At 47.6% G+C, this 26,419-nt stretch overlaps 1 protein-coding gene across 9 annotated transcripts in view; it reads right to left on the reverse strand.

The window, feature by feature from the left end:
• TCF20 (transcription factor 20) overlaps positions 1-25,718 on the reverse strand; it is a 133,770-nt gene extending 108,052 nt beyond the window's left edge. For 8 of the 9 annotated variants that reach the window (XR_003990575.1, XM_030479638.1, XM_030479645.1 and 5 more), the window contains exons 1-2: positions 25,428-25,718; positions 12,967-13,080 (exon numbers count right to left, since the gene is read on the reverse strand). The gene's annotated coding sequence lies outside the window, so the exon portion shown is untranslated. The remainder of the gene's footprint in view (positions 1-12,966; positions 13,081-25,427) is intronic. The other variant, XM_030479634.1, reaches the window with a different exon arrangement.
• Positions 25,719-26,419: the final 701 nt, after the last annotated feature.

A 26,419-nucleotide genomic window follows, 5' to 3' on the forward strand; every position in this document is an offset into this window, starting at 1 on the left:
TTAGACCCATTATTTTGCACTAGAAGAAATGGCCTTTACATGGCTCTCCTTTAAATGGCTCTCATTCCATCTTTAAGTAATCTTGAAGGTTTCAATTGCAGGGCTGTAAACCACAATGCAAAAAAGCACAGACAAATAGATCAGATCAGATATGAGACTGCCCAGACACAGAGTTTCACTTGCCAAGCTGACTGCAGAGCAAAAATAGAAATGAACACTGCACATAATTATAGTATTTTACATTTCCACTGCACTTTCCATCCTGAAAGATCCTCAAGTGCACACACATGTGCATGCATGTGCATACAGAGAAGCAGGACATTGGGAAAATTCACTTGCTTGTGAAAGAGACCAAGAAATCGTGGTCCAGTAATAACAGCTTGTACTGAACCAAAGCCTTCATTAACACACACACAAGCTCATAGAAAATCATTATAATGTGAAACAAGACTAAGCCAAGCCACAGCAATCTGTAGATCAGCAGCTCCAGCACTTCTGCTGCTGCTCAGCGTTTCCCCCAAAACAGAAGATTAGAAACTGATCTTTTATTAGCTCTCGCCCTCCGTTTCCAGGGAAGCCCGAGGTGCCAATTCCACTTTGCTGCCGCAGGGCAGGGGCAGCTCTGCAGCAGTCGCTCCCCAACCTTCCCCTCTGCTGCTGGGAAGCGCTTTGCAGCCTGTAAGCGCACACATCCTCCAGCCCTGTGGGCTGTAACAGCCCCATTTTGCAGACAGCAGAACATCTGAACAGGGGAACCAAAGCCAGGGACAGTGCCCTAACCACAGTGCTCCTCTTTGCCTCCTGACAAGAGAGCCGGTGTCAGATACAAAGGCCCATTCTCTACCTGCGTGCCACCCAAGATGCTCTGAGCAAGCATGAAAAGGGCCAGGAAAAAAAGCGCTGGAAGAAAAGCAGAAGGAGAGACGTGATGCTCTGGCAGAAACCTCCAACTTTCTCAGGAGGCTGGAGGCAGGGAGAAAAGAGCCGGCGCTAGCTCAAGCCTCAGGCTAGGGTGCTGGGTCACTCCATTCTCTTTCCTACACATCTGTGGCAAGTCAGTTTTGTCTTCCACATATTAAATATCTCATAGCAGTTTTAAACTCCCATCTGAGCACACAGGCATTTCGATGTTGACTTGTGGCCAAGCATATGAAGAATGGGGGTAGGAAGTTCAAGAGGAGACAGAGAAGGCGGCGGCTCTGAGGGCACTACAAAAAGTTAAGATAAGTCAGGAGGAGGGAAGGAAACAGTCTGAGCTTATGAAATGATACAACAGCTGGCTAGATAGAGCTGAGAGGGTTTGTTTCTTAATGAAAACCAGGAATCTCACCAACAATACAATGTAATCAAGTGTAGTACACAACTACCCGTTCAGGGAAGAGCCTCCCTACTAGGAACCTTAGCCCTTACACTAGATGAGGCTGATACCTGCTTTTGATGCCCCTCGCAGAACAATCTATTCACCCAGCAACACACTGCAGTTGTGTCTGAAGCTCAGTGAACAACTGGCACATGCCCCTCTCAGCAGAGATTTTGGGGAAGGAAGAGATTTTGTCAAGGACACTGCAGCAACACCCTCCCCTGTACTTAGGGAAACAGCCATGGGATTGTTAATGTCCAGAGAAAACTCCAGGTTTTAATAAGGTCACATCTGAAAGAGCCCCACATAATAAGCTGCATGGAAGTCAATTTATCGACCTGAGCACACAGGGCTAAGTCAAGCCTGCTGGGATTCAAAGTTGTGGTTGCAGGGTGCATAGGTAATTCATACCTGATGCTTGAGGCCATCCCCTCTGGCTACAAATGGAAAACCAATGCGAATCCTTAAATTTCATTTAGTTTAACAGCCCAGTGCATTATTCAGGAATGCAAGGAAAAGCCTGCCTAAAACAGGATTCTTATTTTGACAACGTCACTTTATCAACAAATAGCTCTGGCTGCTCAGAGTGCTCAGCGGGAGACAGCCGGTGCTCAGCTGGCTGATGTACCAGCAGCCACAACCGCCACCACGAGCTGCTGCACGCGGTGCACAGGCTGCAATTCCCTGCTCCTCCCAACGGGACTGCAGATTCCCAAGGAGGGGGAAGGGCTAACGGGAGTGAAAGAAGAGGCACAGGGCGAAGCTTGGGGTGAAGGATTATTAAATTAAGGAACAAACCTCACTGCCACTTCATTGGGACACTCTCATTGGCCTCCAATAGGCACCCATGTCAGCTGCCTTTCCCCAGCCTTGTGCGCTCCCTGCCCCCCCAGATAAGGGAATTGACCACCATGGTCAGGAGGCTCCTTTTCCCTCCCAGAAATAACATGCCCACTTTTTATCTGCATGCAACATCAGCAAGATGTTCCATGGTCTTCTGAGACCCTACCCAGAGGCTTCAGCTCTGCCTTAGTAAACAACTAGACCACGTTGCACAGCCTTGTGCCTACAGAAAAGGAGGGCTATGGCAGTACACCTTAGCAGAGGGGATGGTACAGCCAAGCGGCATGAGGTTGCTAGAGATGACCTTAAAATAATCTTTAGAAGTAAAAATAGATGGGTGCATGTGACTTTGCGGTTTGTTGTTTTGTTTTGGGGTTGGTTTTTTTTTTTTTTGTTTTAGTTTGAGGATTTTATTTTATTCTTAAAAACACACTACATAAAGAACGACAAGACAAAAGTTCTGTCCATTTGCTTTTCCTCCCCCCTCTTCCCTAACTAGCAATGAAAGTTTCTTCTAGGCTGAAAGATTGTGACAAGTAGCGGACCAAGAAAATGTTGTTCTAAACAGCAAGAAACTGAAAGCCGTGGTGTTAAAAGGGAATGGGATTTTACTCAGCCCATGCCAAATTCTGGTTGATCTTCACTTACTTTTGCTACTGTCTGTAACAAGACTTGTTGTTTTAAGCTGAAGACAGTCAGCAGGCTCAAAATTCTCTTACCTACAATTAAAGTATTAGAGCTCACAGAAACATCCATTCTGCCTCAGCAGCAGTTCTCTTAACTAAGCCCCCAATAAAATTAAAACACAGAGCACGCTTTACTCCTCATTGTAGCCTAAGATATATCAGGTTTGATGACAGTACCATATTTTAAATCCATCATGGTGGGAGATAAATTGGTACAAGCACAGTGTAAAACAAACATTCCCTTTGGGTCATCTTTAAAACTAATCTGGGCACGACACTAGAAAGCACGCTTAAGGAGACAAAAACCTTCCAGTTGTTTTATAAGCATGCTATCAGTGGAAGAGGCCCAAGTAAAAATAACACTATATGACTGTATTAACTGACTGTTATTGTTGGCTACTCAAGCAAAGTAGGGCTTCAACAACCGAGAATTTACAGGACTGCGAGCCTGGTGGGTCTCTGGGTTTGATTTTGTGCCAATTGACATTCACTCATGCTCTTGGATAAGTCATGATGCCGTCAGCAACCTCAGCCCAGCTGGAAAACTGGGTTAAGAAAGCAGTGGACGCTCACTGAAAACTAGGGCTTGCCTGCACAGGAACACACAGGAGAGGCAAGCTGAGGCACTTTAAGCAGACGAATAAAATGGCATTAAACCCCTGTGTGGACAGATTTATCCAGAACACAAATGTGTCCCTGATTTGCCTGCTTCACTACTAAACCTATTTTTACTAAATCAGCTGAAAGTTAATCTAAATCTAAATCTAAATCAGGGTATGGTCAGATCAGCCAAGCAATCCGGTCAGCGTGGGCCATCCCTTCAGTCAGATCGCAGTAACTCACCTTATGTGTTTCCAGTCTTCTGTAACGCAAAGAAACTTACAGTGTCCTCAGAAAAATCTCCCACAAACTGTTTTTGTGCTGCTTAAGAATCAGAAGGGACAGTCTGGCTGGGAGTCAGGAATCTGGTATGTTGGCAGAGGCTGGCTACAAAGGATGTCCCTAGAGTTGCCGGTCTAGCACCGTTCCTCAGCTCCAAAATTAAATAGATAGTCAAACTTTAAATTTCCCCCCAAAAAAGACAGAAATAAAGCTTTTGACCCTGCTGTGATGCTCCCTCGGGAACAGCCAGAGAGACATTGCCACCAAGAAGGGGCATTCATCTGCAGCGGGACGTTTTCCAGCATCACAGTTATTTCACAGAAGCAAGAAGCCAAGCAAGGTCTGTTGGCAACTCTCACACACACTACTCCAGGACTGGGAAGGGACTCAAGAAAACAACTTCCCAACCTCTTCCCAACAGTGACCCCAGCCATGCACCTGCCTTAAGACATGCTGGCATGCCTTTATGGCCTTGATAAGAAGATGCCTCTCATGCACTGGCTTCCTCACTTGGAGGAGGCCCCCAAAGCGCATGGGCTCAACACTGGGTGGACAGACCTCCTGTGAGTGGACATGGAGAGCTGAGCTAGTTGCTGAACTCAGGGGAAATACAGAGCTGCCACAGCAGCTGTTTCCTGAGGCTGGCACCAGGGAAAGCACTGTTTTAGTGTCTGCCTGATTTTCTGTCCTTCCTGCCCCAGGGTCACATCACCCTCGACTGGGATTTTTTAAGAATGAGAGTGTAAGGATGGAAGAGAGATGTCAGTGCTCCCCCAACCCTCCTGCATCGGGAGCTGGCTGGGGGTGGGCTCCATCCATCATATCTGCCCATAACACCTCCCCTTCCAGCCAACCTGTCACTGTGTCACAAGGGCCATCCTCTCCTGACTTTCCATCTAATTGGCACACACCAGCACCAGGGCTGCTGTCTACCCCCATCATCAGGGCTATGCAGCATTAATTCTTTGCCGGCAGCTCTCGCTGCCCTCGTGCATGTTCTTCCTCACTGCTCCATCAAGCACACCTCTGCTCCAACCTGCTGCCCTGCACCGCAGCCCCAGTCAGCAGGCTGCTGACCCCCAGCACCCCCAGATCCCCCCAGCACTGCTGCCCCCTGGCCCCAGCGGCACTCTGCATGCAGCTGGAACAGAAAAGCAGCAAAACCCCACATCACCCCGGGGAGTTGGCTCAGACCACCAGCCTCATCCTGTCTGCAGCTTCACTAACAAGTTAAGCCTGGAAGGGGAAAACGCCCTGTGCCCCCGCATCCACACCTCCCCCTCCTCCCCAGCTAGCCACCGGAGCAGAAACCCTTTTGTTTCTCATCAGAAATACAGCAATTATTTCAGAAAAATCTCTCCCCTCACCACTGGCAGAAATACCACAGTCTGAGCCAGTAGCTCTCTTGATGATCGCAGACAGTGGAATATTCCAGAAAAAAAGAAGAAGATTTGGGGAGGGGGAGGGGAGGAGGTATCTGGGATCCAATCTTCCTCTCCCTGCCAACCCCCCTCCATCTCTAACAGATTTCATTTGGTATCATCAGGATTTCTGTGAAATATACACCCAATCCTCCCTTTCTTCCATTTCAACTCCTGGCTAAGCTCAGGCAAAGGTGCACAAGAATAACATGCTGCTCCACTTTTCTTGCAGGCTGGACAAATAAGTCTTCAGCTAGCCACATGGAAGCCATTAAAAATATATTAACATACCCAGCAGGGTCTGTCACTTTTTCTTTTCTCCCCCCCCTCCCCTTTTCTTAAACACAGAGAAGGAAGAAATCTTGCCACAGTAACAAGAGGTTTTCATCAAGTCTCATTACCTCAAGCACAGCCGCACACCACAGCCCCCACAGAGAACAGCCTTTGGTTCCCGCTGTCATTAAAGCAACGAAGATCTTAAACAAAAATTAAACCCAGGACAGCATGAAGTTGGGAGCACATGAACGGATCAGGCAGTGAAGAGTGCATGAAAGCCGATGGGAAGAGCGGGAGCAGAGAGCCACCAGACAGGGCTCTGCTCAAGCAGCTCAGGAGGGATGGGGCAGGTTAAACATGCCCTGCAGAGTGGGGCAGGGGCACTATTTTCAGTTTCAAGCTGGCATCTAGAGGTATGCTGTATTTCCCAGCGACTAAGTCACACAACAACATACTGGAACACTCATAAGGGTAGGTAAAACCAGCCTAGCAATTATGATAAGCAAGAAGCTTCTGAGATGATGGACAAGAAGGATGATTCTGCACACTTTGACACACGTCCATTTTTACTCCAGGGGGTCCTCACCCCTTCCAAACAGCATTGTGGCTCATACTTCCTGGAGCGGCTGCACAGCGCATCTTAACCTGCAGCAGCTGCTCTAAGCCTGAAGCAAGTGGCTGATGGTGTTACTGGTTTGGGATGGGGGGTTGAAGGGCAGGAGGCAACAACTCTACATTTTAAACAAGGGATTTCTATAGCAGGGGGTTGTTAGTCACAGGGCTATTAAGTCAAAGTGCTCTTAAACTGTAGTTTCTCAAGTATTTCTTTGGGCAAATCACTGGGTTAAGCAGCTTTCCTCTCTATCCTGGCTACTTTAATCCAGATCAATTCCCTGATCCAGTTCAGTGTGCAGCAGCACGTTCAGCTGCACTGGCACAGCTGAACAAGCAGCTCAGGAGCAGGAGCAGAAGCAGCAGCAGAGGCTGCTGAAAACAACACTCATAAAACTACACCCTTGGATTCAACAGGCATGGCACTAGCCCCAGGAGAGCAAGACACTGCATGCAAACCCCATGAAAACAAAGATAAGGGAAGAGGGATACTTCATGCACGGTTAACCGGAAAGAGATGATTCAAGCCAAACAGGATGTAAAATAAACCCCCAAAATCTGGTGACGGTGTGTGCATGTTTTATGCACCTCCAGATGAGATTAAGTTTTATTTCTCCCATGGGAATGGAAGAAAGCAAAACGCTCTTTGTGAAGCAGGCAGTACAGTTAGGAAAGGCAGAGTTATGAAGAGGCAATGATGGTAAAGCACCAATGAAAGGTGAACCTCTGAGGAGCAAGGAGGAGGATGAGAACCCGCAGCACATGAGGAGCAGGAACTGTGCAGGGACACCACAGAAATAACTCCCTGGCAGAGCAGTAAGGAGCAGAAGGGAGCCAGGATGAGTAAGGACTTAGAGGGGTCCACCCCAGGTGCAGAGAAGGGGATCACGAGAAACAGAAAGGAAGCTACTTCACATCTCTGGTGTCACAACCATTCCAGTTATGCACAGCTGAACAGGTCATTATCCAAACAGTTCATATACCCTCTGGTTCTGGAATAATTACATCGATTCTTAAAAAGATATCACATAATGAGGTCTACAGATACCACAAAAGCAGACAGGAAAGTAAAGCAAAATGTCTGACCATACTAGGAACAGATCAGAAAATAGTGCTTATTTCATAATGATATGATACGAGTCAAAGATATATTTGCCTCTGCAGCACTGAAACTGCTCTACTCATCCTACCTTGGAAAGAGAATTCAAGGAACTGAGGGGGTTCAGCACATGGCAACAAACAGATGAGACTTGGAAGACAGCAAATGCTTACACGAAGTCCACATGTGCAAAACAACAGCTATGTGCTAGTGGGAAAAAAAGTTTTCTACTGCAACCAGACTATACTGCATCCAGGGCTGTGACACAGTAGGTGCACACTCTTCTCCTCAGGAAACCCATCCATCCTCTCACAGCCAGCCACCACAACCTAGCAGTAACTGCCATCAGCCATGGGAGAGAGCCGTCCCTTGAAGAGGCAGTAAGGCAGACTCTATTCCCATGCCTGCCCAACTCAATACACCGCACGCAGTCTTCACTGTGGAGCTTCATGCTTGGTAATTCCACAGCCTTGCAGACAAACAGCTTGGCTGGGTTGCTCGTCCTAGCCACTTCAACATAGAATCATAGAATGGCTTGGGTTGGAAAGGACATTAAGATCATGTAGTTCCAACCCCCTGCCATGGGCAGGGGCACCTCACTCTAAACCATGTTGCCCAAGGCCCTGTCCAACCTGGCCTTGAACACTGCCAGGGATGGAGCATTTACCACTTCTTTGGGCAACCTGTTCCAGTGCACAAACTCTGTCATACAAAAGAATTCAAGAGCCCTGCTTTAAGCTGATTGCAGGAATATAAGGGAGTCTTACTCACACTCTTGAGTGTGACAGCAATGTAATTAGGTCAGGGGATAGCTGTGCTGTAACAAATTCCTTGGACTTGGCTCTATCCAAGGTAGAGCCGCACACGAATGCTGTTTCAGCTTGTGTCTGCTCACTTGCCAGCAGCCTGGATTCTTGAAAACCTACTCCAAGTGACTAGCCCGTCTCAGATCACAGCTCAGGCCCTTGATGTGGGCTCCCAGCTCTGTACTTCTGCAACAGCCTCCAACAGCAGGGCTAAGGACAGCAAAGTTTGAGCCAAGGTACAGCTGCCTGCAGCTGAAACAGGCATGCAATAAATGCCAGAGGAGAAGAGGCGGCAGGCTCAAGGCAGCACATGCAAGGAAGGCACTTGTACTGATGCAGGTTAAAGTCATCCTGGGGACCAGGAGTTTGACACCTGTGATTAAAGCGTAATCAAGAAATATTTCCTGACAGTGAAGTCTATTAGGCTGTGGAACACGCTCCCACAGGAAGCAGGGGAATCCTCATCCTACTATCTCTGTAAGGAGTGGTGGGACAAGTAGCAGAGAATCGAGCCCCATGACTGGCGAGATGGCATGATGGGGCCAGTCCCACAAGAGGCCTCTTTCAAGAGTAACACCAACTTAAGAAATTCCCTCTGCCCCTCCTGCAACATCTCCTCTCCAGTTCTGCCGACGCTGCTGCTTGCAAGACTACACCATGGACTAGATCATTGTGGTCACTTCACGTATTTGGAGGGATGGGGGGTTGACTGATATATTTTACACCACAGTCTTACCAATGGTTGCATCCACACAACTGATGGGATGGCGATGGTGGGACAGGACAGGAATGTGAAGTGGGAGGTGAGGAAATAGGAATTTCTTAGGCTGTGCTATAGGTGTCTTTATACTAACTCAGAGTGAACGAATTCATGCAAAGGCAGTGAAGGATGCAACTGGGGTGAAGGGTGTTAACTAAAACATGATTTACTATGGCCAGACTTGTGGATTTGTACATGACCTAACATATATGGAAATTTATAGCAGAGAATGTCCCTGTTAATAATATATATGGTATAAACCAAGTTTCTGACACACTGGCCTGGCACTAACTTAGTGGTTTAGGTCTTAAAGACTGTCTCAGTTTTGATTTATTTAATGTTTAATTGCCTCCCTTAAATGTTTCCTTTTTATATTTTTTGAATGGGTAAAAGATCAGGTTGGTTTTGAACCATGCAGATCAACAGGGACATGCATTCTGCCCCATTTAAAGCTAGCAGACACCTATCTCCTTTTTTGCTGGGTTGGGGTTTTTTTTGGTTTGGGGATGGGGGGAAAGGAGGTGTTAAGAACATCGCAAAGTTCAAAATTAAAGTCTCAACTTGTAACACACTTCTCCCTCTCCCACAACACCGGTTGCAGAAGCTACCCACGGCTGACACTACTCATGAAGCTCCATATGGTTCTGCTTCCCTTGATTTTTCCTCAGGCTGACAAACTTTGGCACCGCTCAGGTTTTCCTGGTCCTTGGAAAACAGGAGAGATTCCAACAATTCCACCTTTTACAAAGCTCTCATGGTGCTATCTATGAAAAACCTATTGTAATGGCAAAGCATACAGGCAAATTTGGCTTAACATCACCGGTGCTGTAGAACCTTTCATAATGCACTTAGTATTGGTAACAATTATTTACGTTGCAGTAGAGTTGAAGGACTTCAGTAACACAACATACACATACAGCAACAAATGCCTGTTCCTGAGTAACAGGCTAGTAAAGTTATTTTATTTTAGGCAGAAAGGCCTCAAAATGGTGTGTCATTTTAAAGCATCCATGATTTGACAATAGTTTTTACAATTGTCACAAAGCTCTCCAAGAAAGCTTCTAGTACACCCAGGAAGTAACCATGTACACAGTGAGTACCCTGCATGCACTGTAACTCAGCAAGTGCTTTTTGCAGCTCCCTTCTACACTCAGTCATGAAGGATACAGATCATTACAGCCTCCAGCTATAGAGCTTTAGCTCCCAGAGTAGCAGCTCACACTTTTAGCTCTGGAGATCCCCAGTTCAATCTGCTGCATGTCAGCCAAGAGGGCAGCTGTCATATAATTACAGCCACAACTTTGCATGTGAAAAAGTAGAGAGAACGAACAGAGATCTTATTATAGAATCCTGGTTGCAACCTGCTGAAGAGCTCCCTATTTAAAGTAACTTCTTGTAAAGAGAGGGAGAGGGAGGGGAAAAGAAAAAAAAAAGGAAAGAGTCTTCCAACGCAGCTTCCCAATTCTCTCTGGTTTGCAGAAGAAATCAATGCTGCTTTGCGAAAAAGCTTTTTGTTACAAATGCAAGTATATATTAGGTGCAGCATGCAAGTGCAGACCAGGAATAAGGCTCTAGCCCCTTATGAGCTCCCCAAAAAAAAGAAAAAAAAAAATCTCATTGCTGCAACTGAGACATCAGAAGTCCAACAACGCATCTTAGTGTCCTTATGAACTATAAACCCTCACCAGCAGCCAGGTCATATGGCTATGCAAGTTAAGTATTAAAATCTAAATGTAACTCAAGTTACATCTTGTTTTCTTCAACCTGTACACACTCTCAGGAAGACTTCACAGAGGATCTGGGAGAAGAGTATGTTTGAACTATAAAGGTACAAACCATGGCAAAAAATTCAGTCTCAAATGAAAAGATCTTTTAATGAGTACAGCACAAAACGATTAGACCAAGTTTCTTCTTCTCTGTTAACCTTTCTGCAGATCCTTCTGCACACACACAGCAATTTTTGAGCCAAACTTTTTGCCAAGCCAAGAAGTTCAAAACCAGAATTTGAAGCAGTGTAATCCAGTTTTAAAGACACATTAGTTTTCCCCAAACAATTATTCTAGAAAGCTGTCTTTCCTCATTAAAGCTATTTCAGGCTTAAAATACAGATTAAATGATTTGCAGAACATTCTCCTCTCCTACAGTCCCATCCATCCATCCATCCATCCAACACCCAGCAGCATGGAATCCATGGGTTCCCCATAGCCTGGGGTGAATCAAACACTGGACCATGGGGAACAGATGAGGTGGTGTTCCTTCAAACTACTTACCCGCTTGCTAAACACCACTCGAAGTAGACCGATCTGACTCAAACTGTTCAGTATCTGCCTGCAGGAACACAAACTCGCTGAAACACAGAAACCAGTTCATACACATGCTACATCAGCGGCCCTTCAAAACTCCCTGAAACACAGCGCTGTGCCTCCAACAGGATTTGAAGGAGAAGTACCTAGTAGACAGCCAAGCTGGAAGGTGTTCAAACGATCGCTAACACCAAGAGCAAGTCTGCAATAGTTAACTCCAGAATTCACTAACACTTTGTATTTAAACCAGCTGAATTCTCTGGTGTCATCCTCTCAGCAGCCTCATTTCCGAAGCCCCATTTTCATTTGCCTCAGACAGTCTTCTGCTCCTCACCTCAAGCAATACCTACTCAGGAAACACACAAACCACCTGCCCATCTCTCTCCCTTCAGGAGAGTGTGAGGAAGAGATTCGAGGACACAAAGCCCAGTTTTAAAGAAAGCTGTGTGCAGCTGCAGCAGCACAGAAACATTTGGGACTGATTACACACACGCAGCAGAACCCTGGCTGGGCTCATCCCACAGAAGGGACCCATAAAAGGTTCACCTCTCCCTCACCTACTGCAACCAGGCAAAGCTCACGAACATCTGAACCACACTTGCTGCAGACATCCAATGAAAGCAGCACAATCCTATGCAGAGATGACTGAAATGAGACACCGTTATGCTATTTTCTGGTATTAGTTCTGTAAATTTAGCCCTGCTAAAAGGTTCCAGATAGACATTCTCTGGAGACCAAAATCCTTTGCCTACCCTGAGAAGATATGCAGAGAGAACAGCAGCAAAACTTATATGTGCTTTTCTCCTCTCTCCCAGCCTGCCGAGGCTGAAATGACTGACAAAGGTCCAAAATGAGGGACACACATAAATTATTAATATTGCACTAGTAGTCTCGCTGTTGCTGTGACAGTCTAAAGACTTAACAGAGGCAGGCTCTGCAGGGAAATATTACTTTACTTCAAAATCATTCACTCAGGAAACTTACATACTGAGGAGAAAAGAATCATTCTGCAGCACGCTCTGTCAAACCCCTCAGCTTTAAGACCCTTCATTTCTAAAGCAAAAGCAATTTTAACAAGAAGAGGAAATCGGCGTGAAGCATGAGGCGCTTCAGATTTCAAGTGAGCAACACTGGAACAGCATTACTTTCGGGCACAAGCCCTAACATACGTCTTTTCATGCCTGACCTGGAAAGTCCATCCCACTTCTGAGAGCCAGGTAAGTGTTTTGTCTCTGCAGCCTCTCTGCTGAAACAGCCAAGTGACACACCAGTGAGAGGATAATGGGTAGCCATGCACCGGCAAGTGGAAGAGAGCCAGAAAGCCACTTCACTTGGCCGCTCGAGCTACAACATGTGTTTTAAGCCTGTGTGAGGCTCCAGATTTACCTTTGTTTCATTCCAGGTCTCATGCTATACCTGCTGCCACAGTAGCCATGTATCCATAAACAGCACACAAAGAGATGTGGCTCTCTACTGATCTATTAGCTTCCTCTCTCCTGTTGCAAGAGAACAGTTTATGCAGGGGTATTAGTCTGTTTTACATTAATTTCTAGAACTGGGACAAACGACCTGAACTTTGACATGTCTGAAGAAAGTTAAATTATTTTCATCTTTCTTAGTAATGAGAATAGATTTACTTCTTATTTAAAACACAAAATTTCCCTCCCAAAATATTTTAAGTACTTACTGAAATGTTTTCTTTACCAAAGCCCTGTTAAGCCTCAAGATTATTAATAACATTTTGAATAAAGAGACACAATATTGCTCCACACCAACAAAAAAAGCAGTCAACTTTTCACACAATAAAGTAATTAATTTTGAAAACTAGTACTTTCTATTAAAATTCTTGTATTTAAAATCCAAAAAGGTTTCAAGTAACTCTAGACACTGATGGGGGCAAAATAAAAACAGACCCTACCCCCAGCTGGATGGCATTCCTCTCTTTGGGTGCAATGTGGTAACATTTGATTGACGCATCTGATCCATTCCAAAACTCCAGGCGATGTTTTAATCATCAATGGGCAGAAGAATCCTAATAATATTCAGGGGAAAAAAAAAGAAAAAATAGAAAAACAGAGTAGAATATGGAGGCAGGACACAGAGCACCTGATGTTTGTCTAGCAGATCCAGCTGATTTAGCTGGGTCCAGAATAATCAACAGATTAAGACTGAGTTGATGGCATAAGCTCACATCTACCAGTATAAGCCCCTTCCTCCCCTCCACCCTCATTTTGCCATCTCAGCTCAACCCAGTCTCCCAACAGAACCTGGAATGTTAGTCCCATACCAAAGGAAATGAAATAGGAAGAGGGAAAGGAGTGGGAAGAGAGAAACCGGGGTAAATGGGGATAGCATGAAGAGCCCATTGGCATGCAACCAAGAGCCTGCACAGGCCCTTGCTACAGCAGAAAACAGGAGATCAGGCACGTACAAGGAGACGGCAGGAGAGCAGATGCGAGAAGGTGAAGGTTCAAGTGGTCCCTGAGCTCAGGGGGTAGGAAATGGCAGCAGACATAGTACAGAAGTGAGCCCGAGCATGCACAACGAGCTCAGCCTTCAGAAGCAGCAACACACCAGGCGACCTGCTAGCTTGTGATAGGCATTTTCATTATCGACGGGCACAGTACGAGAAATATATAGTGTGAACCTTCCACATTAAACAAGGCTTCTCAGTCCACCCATAAATTTATTTTCATATCAGCCAAACCCAGATCCACCAATATAAACCACTTCTGCTCTGAAACAAGCCTCCACTTACAGTCTTGTACCAAACACTTGCTGCTGTTTCGTTTCAGCACTAATGAGCACTGCAAGCCCTCAGGACCTGCCAACCTAAGAGATGGCACAATCCCAAGAGGAATTTACCTGTTCCAGCAGCAGCCAGAAGGCAAGCATCATCAGTGTGGCCCTCCAGCTGGCCAGCTGACATACGAGACCAGCCCACATCCTAGTCAACCAATCTGGAGCCACACACCTTCCCACTGGAAGTGGAAAGCTGTCTGACTGTTCAGCAGGACAGCAGGGAAATACTACTGGTCTAGCAGGCTGGAGCCAGAGAGACCTCTTTGGGAACACGAGCTGCACAAAGGTCTCCGGGCACATCAGTCAGTCACCTAGTTGGTTTTTACATCTGTTGGGTGTTCCCAAGTCTTGGGAAGATTAACAGCAGAAAAGATCTGGTTGGGGGAAGGAGGGAAGGCAAGAACAAGCTGACGCACTGCAAAGCGAAGGGAGCAGAAGGCTGAAGATGGGATCTTACAGTAGGAAAAGTGGTTGCTACAGTGCAGAGCAGGAGCTGGGGGAAACAGAAGGGGGCTGTTAGCAGAAAGAAGGCAGGCAAAGGCATACCACTGCAGGGAATGGGAAGGGCCTGCAGCTCAGGGATGATCAATCAAATGCTGCTGCCAGAGTCTTACACCAGCCCCTGAAGCCTCTATATCACTGACTGGGGGGTTCAGCACAAGTAGGATCTGCCACAAGCATGCCCATCCAGCAGCTCCAGGTAGTCATTTAAGGTATCTCAGGTCTGGATCATTAAATACCCTGAAGATAAGGAGAGAGACCTTGAATTCAAGATGACACAGTCATGTGGAGCTTGCACAATGAGAGAAGGATACGCTCCCAGCCCTGACAAGGACTACACAGCAGCAGCTCACACCTCCCTTAGGGTCCCGGGAGCAAGCAGTGGCAGACCAGCCAGACTGCCTTTGTAACCAACTCCCCAGGCCCATGAGGAGGGCCTGAACCCTGGACCAGCAGCAGTGAAAGCACAAACCTCCACCTCACGCTCTAAATAATTAAACTCTGTGGGAGCAGCAGCAGCCTCATAAAACTCCCACACAGACCAAGCCAGTCATTAATGGGGGTCAAAGATGAACGCTCTTTTTTTTGTAGGTGTGCTTTGATGTGTGAGGAGAGTGGTGAGAGGAGATCTTCATTACCCTCTCTGATACCTGATGAATTTTTCCTTTCCTGGCTATCAACACCTCCTACATCCACCCGAACCCCATACCGCTGGCAATCATCTGGACAGCGAGGGACAATCAGGTGTGTCTGGATGACATCTGCGCTAGCTGGTCACATGCAGGTAGGGAAGCAAAAGGCCTCCTTGAGCAAAGCCAGGCTCTATCAGAGGCTCAGCCAGTGCTTATTACGAGGTTTGCATTTCACACAGATGCCAATGGGTGGAATCCCAGGGCCAGTATGATGCTGGAAGTCATGCAAACCACAACCTCACACACCGTCTCCCCTTCAGCAAGGCACAGAAGAGAGCACGAGCCAGTAAAATCTGTCGGGATTATTAGCTTGGGCTCAGAGCCAGAGCTGGGAGCTGCCACAAGAGCAGGGAGGCTGCCTGCAGCCCTGCAGGTCAGCAGGAAGGAAGTGGAAGTCCCCTGACAGGCAAGGAGAGGCAGCAGGCAGGAAAGGCAAGACACAGTTGAGAAAAGGTCACAGAAACACTAGTCTGACCTGCCCCTTCTGGCCTTAAAATACATATGTACACACAGACGTGCAAGCTGCTTACTACTATGCTTTGTTCAGACATTTTAAAGGAGAGAGCGCTGCTTTTCCCACTCTCTTGCATTCCCCCACACCGGTTTTGGAAATGGTTCTTTAGTCTTCCCATCAATAACAGCCTCAGGTGGAGAGAAGCAAAGGCAGGCTGGTTTTGGGGAAGGAGTCATCACATGGACACAGAAAATTCCCCCAGCAGCATGCAGGGATGTTGGATGCTTTATCAGCAGTGCCAGTTCCAACCTGCACCGTCCAAGCCTCTGCCAGCCTGTTTTTCCTGCTGCATTTTCTCTGTGTGGAGGAGAAGCCACAGGCTGGAAGTGGCTTCAAGATCTCTGCTATTGTGCTGAGAAAGTGGCTGGTGTAGCAAAGCCAGCTTTTATTTATTATTTATAAGCAGTACTGATAGATGCCTCTTTTTTCAAGTCACTAGGAACCTTCTCCCAACAAGTCCCAATACCTGCACTTTCAGAGGGAAGTTAAGAGCTTTACATGCAATGCCAGCACTCATCTTTGCCAGCATGCCAAAAGCAGCAGCCGTTACTTCCATTATTCTTGGAAATAAGGGGGAAAATAGCTTGGACTCTTGAGCCTTGGCACCTCTCTCCCACCGTTTGGCTACCAGAGCTCTGGTTACTATTCAGAGCAGAAGTGCTCACCAAGGGCATACATTCCAGGGGGCTGGGCCATGCCACGTGGCCAGGCTCAAAATGGCAGACAGCAATGAATAGGGTAATTAGAAAGTACAACAGAAGCCACAACATAAAACCAAGCATCTTCTATTACAAGAAAGGGTTCTATGGCATGGTTAGATCCATCACCCCATATGCTGGGTCATGGTGGTGCCTTGGGAGCCTGCTGCTGTTATCTGTTTGCAATCACATTTCAGCCCATCTTTCTGCTTAATGCACGAGAAGCAGAGCTAATCAGATTCACTCTCTCTCTCTGCTTAATGTCTCCAGTTCCCAAACATGCTCTGTACTGCTTCAACTGATGTTCAACTAAACCAGCCAGGATCACGCGGGGCGAAAAAAAATAAATAATGGAACTACCTATTAATTTTAGTCCATCTTTCCACCTATTATGTCTAAAATTCCTTCTACACTTGAGCCTTGCAAACAAAAGTCAGGAAATTCCCATTTCCCTCTCTATGCCACACCCAGCTCATGTATGAGTTCCCTTCTCCAAGCTGCTCCTCCAGTGGTATCTGGGCAATTAATTCTAGCACAGACCTCTATCAGCCTTTCCTCTCACTCTCTGGGACAGCTTCTTAAAATATTTCCTGGCTAGGAACCTCCACAGAAGGATGTCTTCTACTGGCACCGTAATAGCCCCTCTTTGTTAAGCTATCTGAAGTGACCATCACATGCTCTCCTACTCCCTCTCTCCCCAGCACTATTTAATTACTGCAGTCTTACACAGGATCTCTAACGTGCCCTCAGCAGTTCCAGTCTGAAGGCAAACAGGGCCCTGGAACAGCTGCTTCTTTCACTGCATTCCTTTGCACTCCTCAGTGAAGCTGGAGCATTGCTGGAGTCAGCTATGACACCTGGATCTTCACTAAAGTGACCAACACAACAGCTGAGAAACCCCCACACTGGGCAGATTGCATGAAAATTCAGCAGAGATCCAGGAAAAGACTGGCTTACAGGAACACCCACCATCATGAGCCAGGTTAAGCAGCACAGGAGGAGAGTCACCCATTACAAGCACAATCGAAGATTTGCCAACAACAACAACAACAAAAAAAAAAACCCCAGCAAGTATTTACAGGAGATGAGAAAGAGATGTAGGTGGAAGACAAAATTGCCAGCATTCATCTCTCTATCCAGGAGGAGTGAAAAAAAGGAAGACTGAAGAGATGAAATCCCAGACAGCCCGTGCATCTGTCCGCATCCCCCAGCTCATCCCCACTACATCAATCAGAACAGTGGCAGCTCCGGAGAAGACCCCCATTATCCAGCTCCTTCACTAACATCTTCCCCAGAGGCTGCGTGCATGTGCAAGGGGGTGGAAGAAAAACATACTTCTCAATGAGATTACTTACAGCATTTTCTATATTGCCCCCTTTCTTATAAGTATGTCTTAAAAAAATTATTGCAGCTGGCTTATAAACGTGTCAGATTTAAAAAAAATAACATATCCTTGAAAACAAAGACACTTTGTGCTAAGCATATCCAGTGGCACCATTATTTAATATCAATACACTGGTTCTTTCCTTTATTCACTCCATCCTTGGAACACAAATCCACTGTAACAGCCACCCAGTGTATAATCTTACCATGCAAAGCAACACAACCCTCCAATAATCTTTCTCTTGCCATAATGCCTTCACATACCAACAAGAAGAATTTAGGCTTAAATGCTTTAAAAAAAACCCAACCAACTGCAGTAAAGCATGAAACAAATCTCTAAGAACTCTCAAGTTGGAGTAAATTCCCTCATCCCTCCCTGCTACCTTCCTTATTTGAAAATGGCTGCACAAATACTTCTCATTTGTGCACCAGACTGACTGCAACCTTCCCCTCCTGCCAGGTACAGCCGCTCAGTTGGTCCACACACGCATAGGCTCACGGCATCCCGCTGCCTCTGGCATGCTACTCTTCACTGACATCATCTTCACCTTCATGCTGTATAAAATTCACCAGACAGACACAGTATCTGCTCCTTTAGCCATAAAGCAATCACTGTAGGCCAACAGACGCCTCCATCTAGTCTCCCAAATGCACACTCTGACCTGCACCGTGCCCCTGCTAAGTAGACGCTTAGGCTTGCATCTTGTTAGGTGACACATGCCCCTTCCCCGCCGTCAGCCAGGGCTGATGCAGATGGTGTATCTGATGGATCCATCACTGGCAAAGCCGCGGCAGGAACACTGCTCATACCGATCAGCAGGAGCAAAGTTTCCACACAGGCTGAGCTTCCGCATGCCCCTAGCTGCATCGCATCCCTGGAGCAAGAAGGCGCCATTCTGCAATACCACAGCAGCGTCCCACAAGGGCTTCCCAATTTCTGCTGGTCCCTGAAAATTAGGTAGTAGCACCTGGAGCAATGGCAAGTCACAGTTCAGAGATGAAAAGACTTCCTCCTGGTACGTGGCACCCAGCTTCAGGCCTGGCTCCCCACTGGCGTGCAGAACACTCTCCAGACGTTTCACTGCCCTTGCCATCTATCCCAGGCTTCAGGGACCACCTGATCCCACCAACTCCAACTCCTCAGTCCAAACAGCCGTCACCATGTTTAGGGAAGCTCTTTCACAAACAGCCTACAAGTATCTCCTCAGCCAGTCTCTTTTTGCTCTCTCATAGGCAAGGGTTATGGCTACTATCTTTTGAGTCCTTTAAAAATAATATATGAGCCTAATAATAATAACTATTATTATTATTAGGCTCATAGCAGAGGGCTGTTAGCAATGGGCTTTCAGGAACTACGATAGGTCTTTTACTGCAGAGGCAGTGAAACTCAACATTTTCCCTTTTTTCCTCACTTTTGAAAATACTGCTTGGGACTGGAGTCAGCATCTGGAGGCACACAAGTACATCCAAAGGAAAGAATGAGAGGAGCAGAGAGGATGGGAGGGACCTGAAAACGAAGGCTGAGGGCGAGGCTTCACATTACAGCTGAACCAGGCTAAGAGTTCACTGCTGCCAAAAAAGGGGGCCCCATTTCCACCTTTCTTTCATTCCCTACCTTTCACTGCTGGGAAAACAAATCTTACCGCCCCTGCGCGGCAGCTCTGATACTAGCCTGAACCTGGCGAGCAGGTTCAGCTCTCTGTCCCACGGGAAAACTATTCACTTTTTTATATTTTTGGGCAAGTCAGTTTTCCAAAAGCTGAACAAGCTGGATCTGTTCAGTACCAGAGTGGGCACAAGGCAAGGAATACAGCCACAGAGCCACGACCAAGGCACGTCCACCCCTCTTATAAGGAGCAAGTGGTTAGATTGGTTCAGCCACAGTAAGAAAATCCATCCTCACCCATGCGAAGCTGTGATTTCACCCAGCAAGTACATCAATCAGCTCAAAACAAGGGGCCAGGCTGAAAAACCTGCAACAGAAGTGTTTGCTAGTAGTCTTGAAACAGGGAGTTTTACCTATTATTAGGCTCTACCTACCAGTAGCATTCCTGGATGATTAAAGCAGCTGTGTAGGTAAAGAATAACACTAAAACTGAGAAGACTCAAAGCAGACAGGAATATGAGAGGTTCTGCAGGACTTCCAATCATAATTGTGCCTATTTCTAAATTGGACTCTGTTATCAAACAAGATGGCTGCCTTCATCACTGTGCTCAGAAATGTCTGTTTTCATTACAAACTTAACAATTAGTTTCAGGGTGCTCTTGATAAAGCATTTTTCTTTTCCCAGCAGTTTCTACATCATCAGATGAACAAAAATAATGCAGTTCTTTTTGATTAAAAAAAAAAAACCAAAAACCCAAGCCCATTTACTCCACTGTCTTTATTCCTCTCCACCTCCTCTGCTCAATTACTAAAAGCAATTTACAGACAATAAATGTAACTTCACAGCTGCCTGTATGAAGTATTCCCTTCATTTTATAGATGAGGTTACAGGCTATACAGAAATTAATATCAGCAAGGTCTACTTCAAAGCTGGATAAGCAAGAGGAACAGATGAACTCTTAAAGAATACAGATCATGCCTGTACTCTAGTAAAACCAGTAATAAAGAATTAAGGATGTTACCAGTTGGACATAAATTCCTCAAATGTATCTGCTTAAATACAGTAAAAAACAAATGCTTGCTTTGAGGTCTTGCTTGGGTTTATTCTGTTATTATTAGGAACACCACCATCAGATTTCAGATTTGTCGCTCAGCATCCCACAGACCAGACATGCTCACTTTCCTAGTAAACACATGCTTAACTGCTACCCTCACGGGCTCAATGAGGGTCTTACCAGCTGGTGCATGATCACCAGGAATCTGCAGCTAGAAACTCAGTACATCATTTTAATCCATGAAGATAAGCAAGCCAGGAGAGACTCCAACATTCTCTGCCACAGCCTCAAGGGCTTTGGCAGGGTGAGGAGGAGCAAGAACCTATGTTTGTTGTTAAAATCACCACTGGTGACTTTGAAAAAGCACCTGGAGTAGCAACACTAAAGGGGAAAAAAAAAAAAAAAAGGTGCAGTTTTGTGCAGGCACTCTTCTCATGATAGCTGCTCCTTAAGGATTAATAAAAATGCATGGCCAACTTTTCTTCTTCCACACATTAGCAGAGCTCGGAAATAGCACCCAAGTCTGGTTACACAACTCAGCAGGCCCAGCTTCTCCTAGGAGGAAAACACCACCGGCATGCAGGTACTCCAAAGGCTGAGTCATCTCAACAGTCCCTTCGAGACAAAATAATCCTATTAAGAACTGGGGTGTTGGTATTTAAGACAAGGAGGAGTGTTAATTTTGGCACTCCTTAATTACACTGGTTCCACTCTGTCCATTTACTGCCAAACCTAACACCTGAAGGTTAGTAAATTCACCACACTCATCCATCCACCCCCAAGGTCCTTTCCAGACACCAGCCCCTCTTTCGGCCAACAACTGCCTGGTCATTGCCTTTACACTTTCTTACCCCTGGCTGACACAAACCATTTGTACAACCACAGCGCTTTGAAAACTAATTTAGGATTAAGGTCTTCATTTCTAGCCTGCATACAAATACCAGCCATGCTAAAACCAACAGAGCGTTGTGGGCTTCTGTGCTGTGACTAGCTTAAAAGCAAAAGCCATATCATGCATGCATCAAAAAACAGATAGGCTTCAAGACAGACCAGAAAAATCAAGCATAACACAAAGGATTTTGACTTGTAAAATCTCTCACAAGGGGAGAACTGATAAACACCATCACATTTCTAGCAGAACTGCCATTTTCTGCATTTTCACTGCAGCAAGTACAGATGTTTGCGCCCACTAATACTGTGTGCTTTTTTCACCCAAGCCAGCAACAGCATCACAACCTCGCACTAGCCTTGAAAATGGCTCTCAGATGTAGGTGCTGCAGAGAGCACCTGCCCCAATCCATGCACAGAGCACGCAACCCATGCTCTCCCTTCCAGGCAAGGTCTGGGGTGTTCATGCCAACCCATCAAGCCCTGAAACCTCCCAACAGCTGCACAACAGCAGCAGGAGGAGAGATAACAACCTGATGGGATTGAACAGGTAAGTCCTGTGGTTTAAATTGGCACCCTGATGCTATAGGAGTCCAGAATTTGACTCCTACCATGACCCCAGCGCAGTGGCCTCATACACTCCACCTGAGGACAGGACACGGCACACACCTCCCCACCCCAGCTCTTCCAAAGGGGATGGGCTGGGAAAGAAACCAGTGGCTCAGGCTTAGAATTCTGTTTTTGAGGTTGGTGGATCTGTTGCGAACACTGATCCACTGATATTTTCCTAATATAAGGAACATATAAGATGCCTAGAATTTGATAGCTGCTTTTTAATTAAATTGAAATAAGTAAATCACAGCCTGTTGCCATGGAGAATGAACAGACACAGCCTCTTGACTCCAGGGCAGGATCAAGCAGGAGAGGCAGACAAGGCTGTGAAATTAAAAACACCTATTTTAAAGCAAATGGTCTTGGTAATTAGCAAAAAACGTGGCACAAGGAAATAATGTAACCATATGGCAGGAAGCGGTTTTCAAGGTGAACTATAAAGCTGTTTTAAATAAATGAATAAACTGCTGGAGCTGCTGGGTCACTCGCGCAATCATACATGCAGGATTAAATGTGATTTAAAAAAATACACTGAGAAAATAGCAATTAGCTCTTCTTTCCCTTTCCTGCCTGTAGCCTGCATCTGTGTCTGTTCTTATTTTTAAGGACTTGTTTTGAGTGATTAATGTTTGCACCTATTTGCAGTTACCAGAGAGCCGTCAAACTCAAAGCCTTGCGGTTCACCCTGAAGGAAGAACCAAGTTTATGGGATATAAAATCTTTTATCTGTTACTCAGTGTCATTACACAATCGTCGCCAGGTCATCAGACACTAATAATCATTCCTGAACCTGTGCATCCCTGTTATGATGTCTACGACAAAGTGACTTTGGAGGGAATTTGCCCTCCACACACCACATATCTGACCCTGTGCTACATCTCTCAAGAAGCAGCACGGCTCAGAGAGAGTCTGTTGGTGGGAGACAGCACAGCCTTCAGCACAAGCCTGGCGGACAGACAAGAGCCTTGCACGCTCCCTTCCCAGTATGCCCAGAGCACAGGGCATCAAAATGTTCCACCCCTTTTATGACAATTCTGCTCTGCTCAGATCTAAAAGGGCTGCAGCAGGGAAGTTCCTCATCACCTTTTCGAACCCAGCCAGGGCAAATCTGAACAACTGTCTTACAATTTCCAGCAAGCATGTGGCCAAAGTGCATCAAATTCATAATAGCTTAAAAATACTTAAAATAAATTGTACCCGATGACTCAGTTTCAAAAACGTGCTGTACATTTTTTTGGAGGGAAGGGACAGATGAACAAACTTTCACTTCAAACCTCCCGTCCACTCTAGGGGAACAGCCAACCTTTTCTCCTATTTTGTGAAGACACAAATTGTCAGCCACAGTCATTAGTCTTCCATGGCAGCTAATGACACACATGAAACAAACTGTCAGGGTCCCAGTCCAGGCCCTCGTGACATAGCTGGCTGCATTAAAAAACAGTCACATTCTAAGCCCTAATCAGCAGAAGTTGAGCTGGTATTGACAAGTTCCAGTCTGTTCCCCACCATGACCAAGAAACACCCGCAAAGGGAGGGGAATCATAACAGGAATCTTGGAGAAAGAAGGTGTTGGGGAAAAATGAGCAATTAAAATCAGCATTGTCTCCTTTCACAGTTTTGCCCTGTTTTGGAGCATTTGCTGCTTTAACTGAAGTCACACTACATAAGATTCGTGGCTTTCATTAAAAATAAACTCGACGTCCAAGTTTGCATGAAGACATGCTTAAACTTGCAAATTTGGTTTACCCTGAAGGAGTAAGGACCCCAATGCCACTCCTTAAAAACGCTGGGGTGGGGATGGCACATGCAGGCTAACTCGTAGTCTTTGAACAGCTGAGGCTGACAGCAGCATCTGTCCAACCTCCTCAGTCATGCAACCCGTTTCTCTCCAAAGCCTGCAGTGAGAGGAGCTGTGAAATATCTTGGGACCCATGAGCTGCATGGGAAGGTGCTGCACACCCTTGGCTTCTCCTCTTTCCACTGCCTTCCCTGGTGTGCAATCGTTTTCCTACTGCTTGAACCACAGTCCTGCCCCCCCACCTGAAAGGAAATGGCTTTGCTGGAGCTGTTTCTGCCATTGTAGGCACTAGACATCCAGAGGGCAGCGGGTGGCTTGTTTCTCCTCACCTCGTAGCTTTACTTAAGTTTAGTTTTGATTTAAAGAGATTTAACACAATTATCAAGGCCAGCCTAGCACCTCCCTCTGAAAGGGAACTGTGGTTTCTTCTCTGTCCCCACCAGCCAAGATAACACACAAGGGAAGACTCCTTCCCAGGGACACTCCCAGTTGGACAGAGCCAGGGTTAACGGGCGTCTGTGTTAAGACTCAAGCCAGGCGGCCGCTTGGCATATGAAAGAAGATGCCAGCCGTGCCCAGGAGCAGATTATTTCCATATCATAGCAGAGAGGGCTGCAAGCCAAGAATAAAATCATGAAAAAAGAGAGAATTAAAAAAAAAAAAAACAAACCAAACAAACCTCACACATAAACCATTCCCTTCACCAGCATCGCACCATGCCATACACACAGAGGGGAGAGCACTCACGGGACTCAGTCCCCTACCCAGGCTGTCCACAGTCCCCCATTCCCATCACTTGTGTTCTCCCCTTGCTAGGTCTTCCCCGACCTCCTGCTGTTCCCATGCCACCCCAGCTCCCAGGACCCCCCCAAACTTCTCCTCACCTCTACACCCCCAACACCCATCCCAGCACCACACTCTCAGCACCCACACACAGCAAAAACGGGGGAGAGCATTTCCCAAACCAGAAGAAGCTTCAGACGCCAGCCTTGCTGGGATATTTTTCACCCACCCTGGGCTCCCACCGGGAGCTTCCAGCCATAAACCTCGATGGCTGTGAGGCCGCTCACTCGAGGAACATGTGGCACATGTGCATGCCACTGTCAACAACTTCCAGTCACAGTCCCGGTGGGCAAGCCCCGGGTGGGCGAGGGGCTGCCTACCAGCAGGAATTTGGCTTGGGAAAGGCAGCTCATAAGCGGGATGGCGCCTTGACAAAAATAAAGATCACCTTAATGTTCTTCTTAACAGCAAGAAAGGTTACGATGTGCTGGTCCACAGGGGGTTAGGGGAAAAGGGTGGGCTATGGGGGGAGGCAATGCATAAAACCGCACGGGGTTAAGTGTTTGCTCACCATAAAAAGAAAATAATACGAAGATAATCGGAGGTTAACGACGGCTGCATACAGGCAACCGGACAGAAACCCAGGCGAGGGTCGCGGGAAGCACCAGCGCCTCTCCCCGCTCTCAGCAGCCCCCCAGAGACCGCCTGCCCCCCGGCTGTGGAGGCGCCCGCTCTTCACACGCGGGGAAGGGGGCTGAGGGAGGGACGCGAGGGCGGCAGGTCCCGCTCTCCGCCCCCGGGGGGAGCTGGGGTGACGGCCCGCTTAAAAACAAATAAAACCCCCAATAAACGCCGCACACGCCGGGGGGAGGGGAAGGAACGACACAAAACCCCGGAGGTTTTGGAAAGTCACCTCAGACCCAGCGGGTGCAGAGGAGCCGAGGGTGCCGGTCCCCCCCCCGCCGCCCCGCCCTTCCCGCCAGGTGGGGGGCGCCCTCGCGCGCCAGGTAAGGCGGGCGAGCAAACGCCGTAACGGCCGCCGCTTACCTGTGGGGGCCGGCCCTCAGGGTCCCATGGCAGCCCCGCTCCGTCCCGTCCCGTCCTGCGGCGGGCAGAGGGGCTCCCGGCTCTTTGTTGCGCCGAGGGGAGCGGGTACGGATCCTGTCAGCTCATGTGACGCGGCGGGCTCGGTCTCCGGAGCTTTTCCTTGCTAGATTTTCCTCACCTCTCCCCCGCCCGCCCTCCTCCAGCGCTCAGAGCAGGCCCTGCAGCCGGGCGCGGGTCTCAGGCCCGACTGGCTGCTGGCAGAGCGGCGGCGGCGGCCGGGCAGGAGGAGGAGCCGCTGGCGGGGCGGGCTCCCTCGGCAGGGCCGGGCGCGGAGGAGGGCTCTGGTATCTCACAGCGCTGCCTGGAGGGGGAGGTGGCGGGGCAGGGCGCTGCCCCAGGGCCCCTCGTGTGTCAGTTTCCCCCCACGCCGGCTCCCGCTCTCGCCCCCGTTTCCTGAGAGGAGGCGGCGCCGCAGGCCCGTCCTCCCCTGAGGCCGTGGTGGGATTGGCCTCTACTCCGGCCCGGCGGGCTCCGCTCTGGGGCGGGAAGGCCTCACGGCCCGCCCGTTGCGGGCGCCGGTTTTCCTGGAGGAACGGCTGCCTCTCGGCTAGTGGGGTGTTGCGGGTGCCACTGGGTAGTCGGGCAGGGGCTTCCCCGGTCTCCTTTGTCCTGGAGAGGAGCGGGTAAAACCGGACCCCTGAACAGTGGGTTTGTTCCCTTCTTAAGGCTACTGTTGAAGCACTTGGGGCCCTGATGCATAGGCCTGGGGCTTGCCGCTGCAGTCGGGAAAGTAAATGAAAACGTAGTTAACGTGCTTTCCAGTTGGGGCTCGCAGTAAAAGCGAGGAAAGCCCCTCGTTTTCTCTAGAAAAGAAACAGCAGTACTGAGTCAGATCAGCATCCTGCCTCCCAGAGCGCTGAACACACAAACCGTAACATAGAGTGTCAGCTCCAACAAGCAGCTGTGACACTGCCCTAGAAGACCCCCCCCCC

Source organism: Strigops habroptila, chromosome 3 (genome assembly GCF_004027225.2).
Source record: "Strigops habroptila isolate Jane chromosome 3, bStrHab1.2.pri, whole genome shotgun sequence".
Taxonomy (NCBI): Eukaryota; Metazoa; Chordata; class Aves; order Psittaciformes; family Psittacidae; genus Strigops; species Strigops habroptila.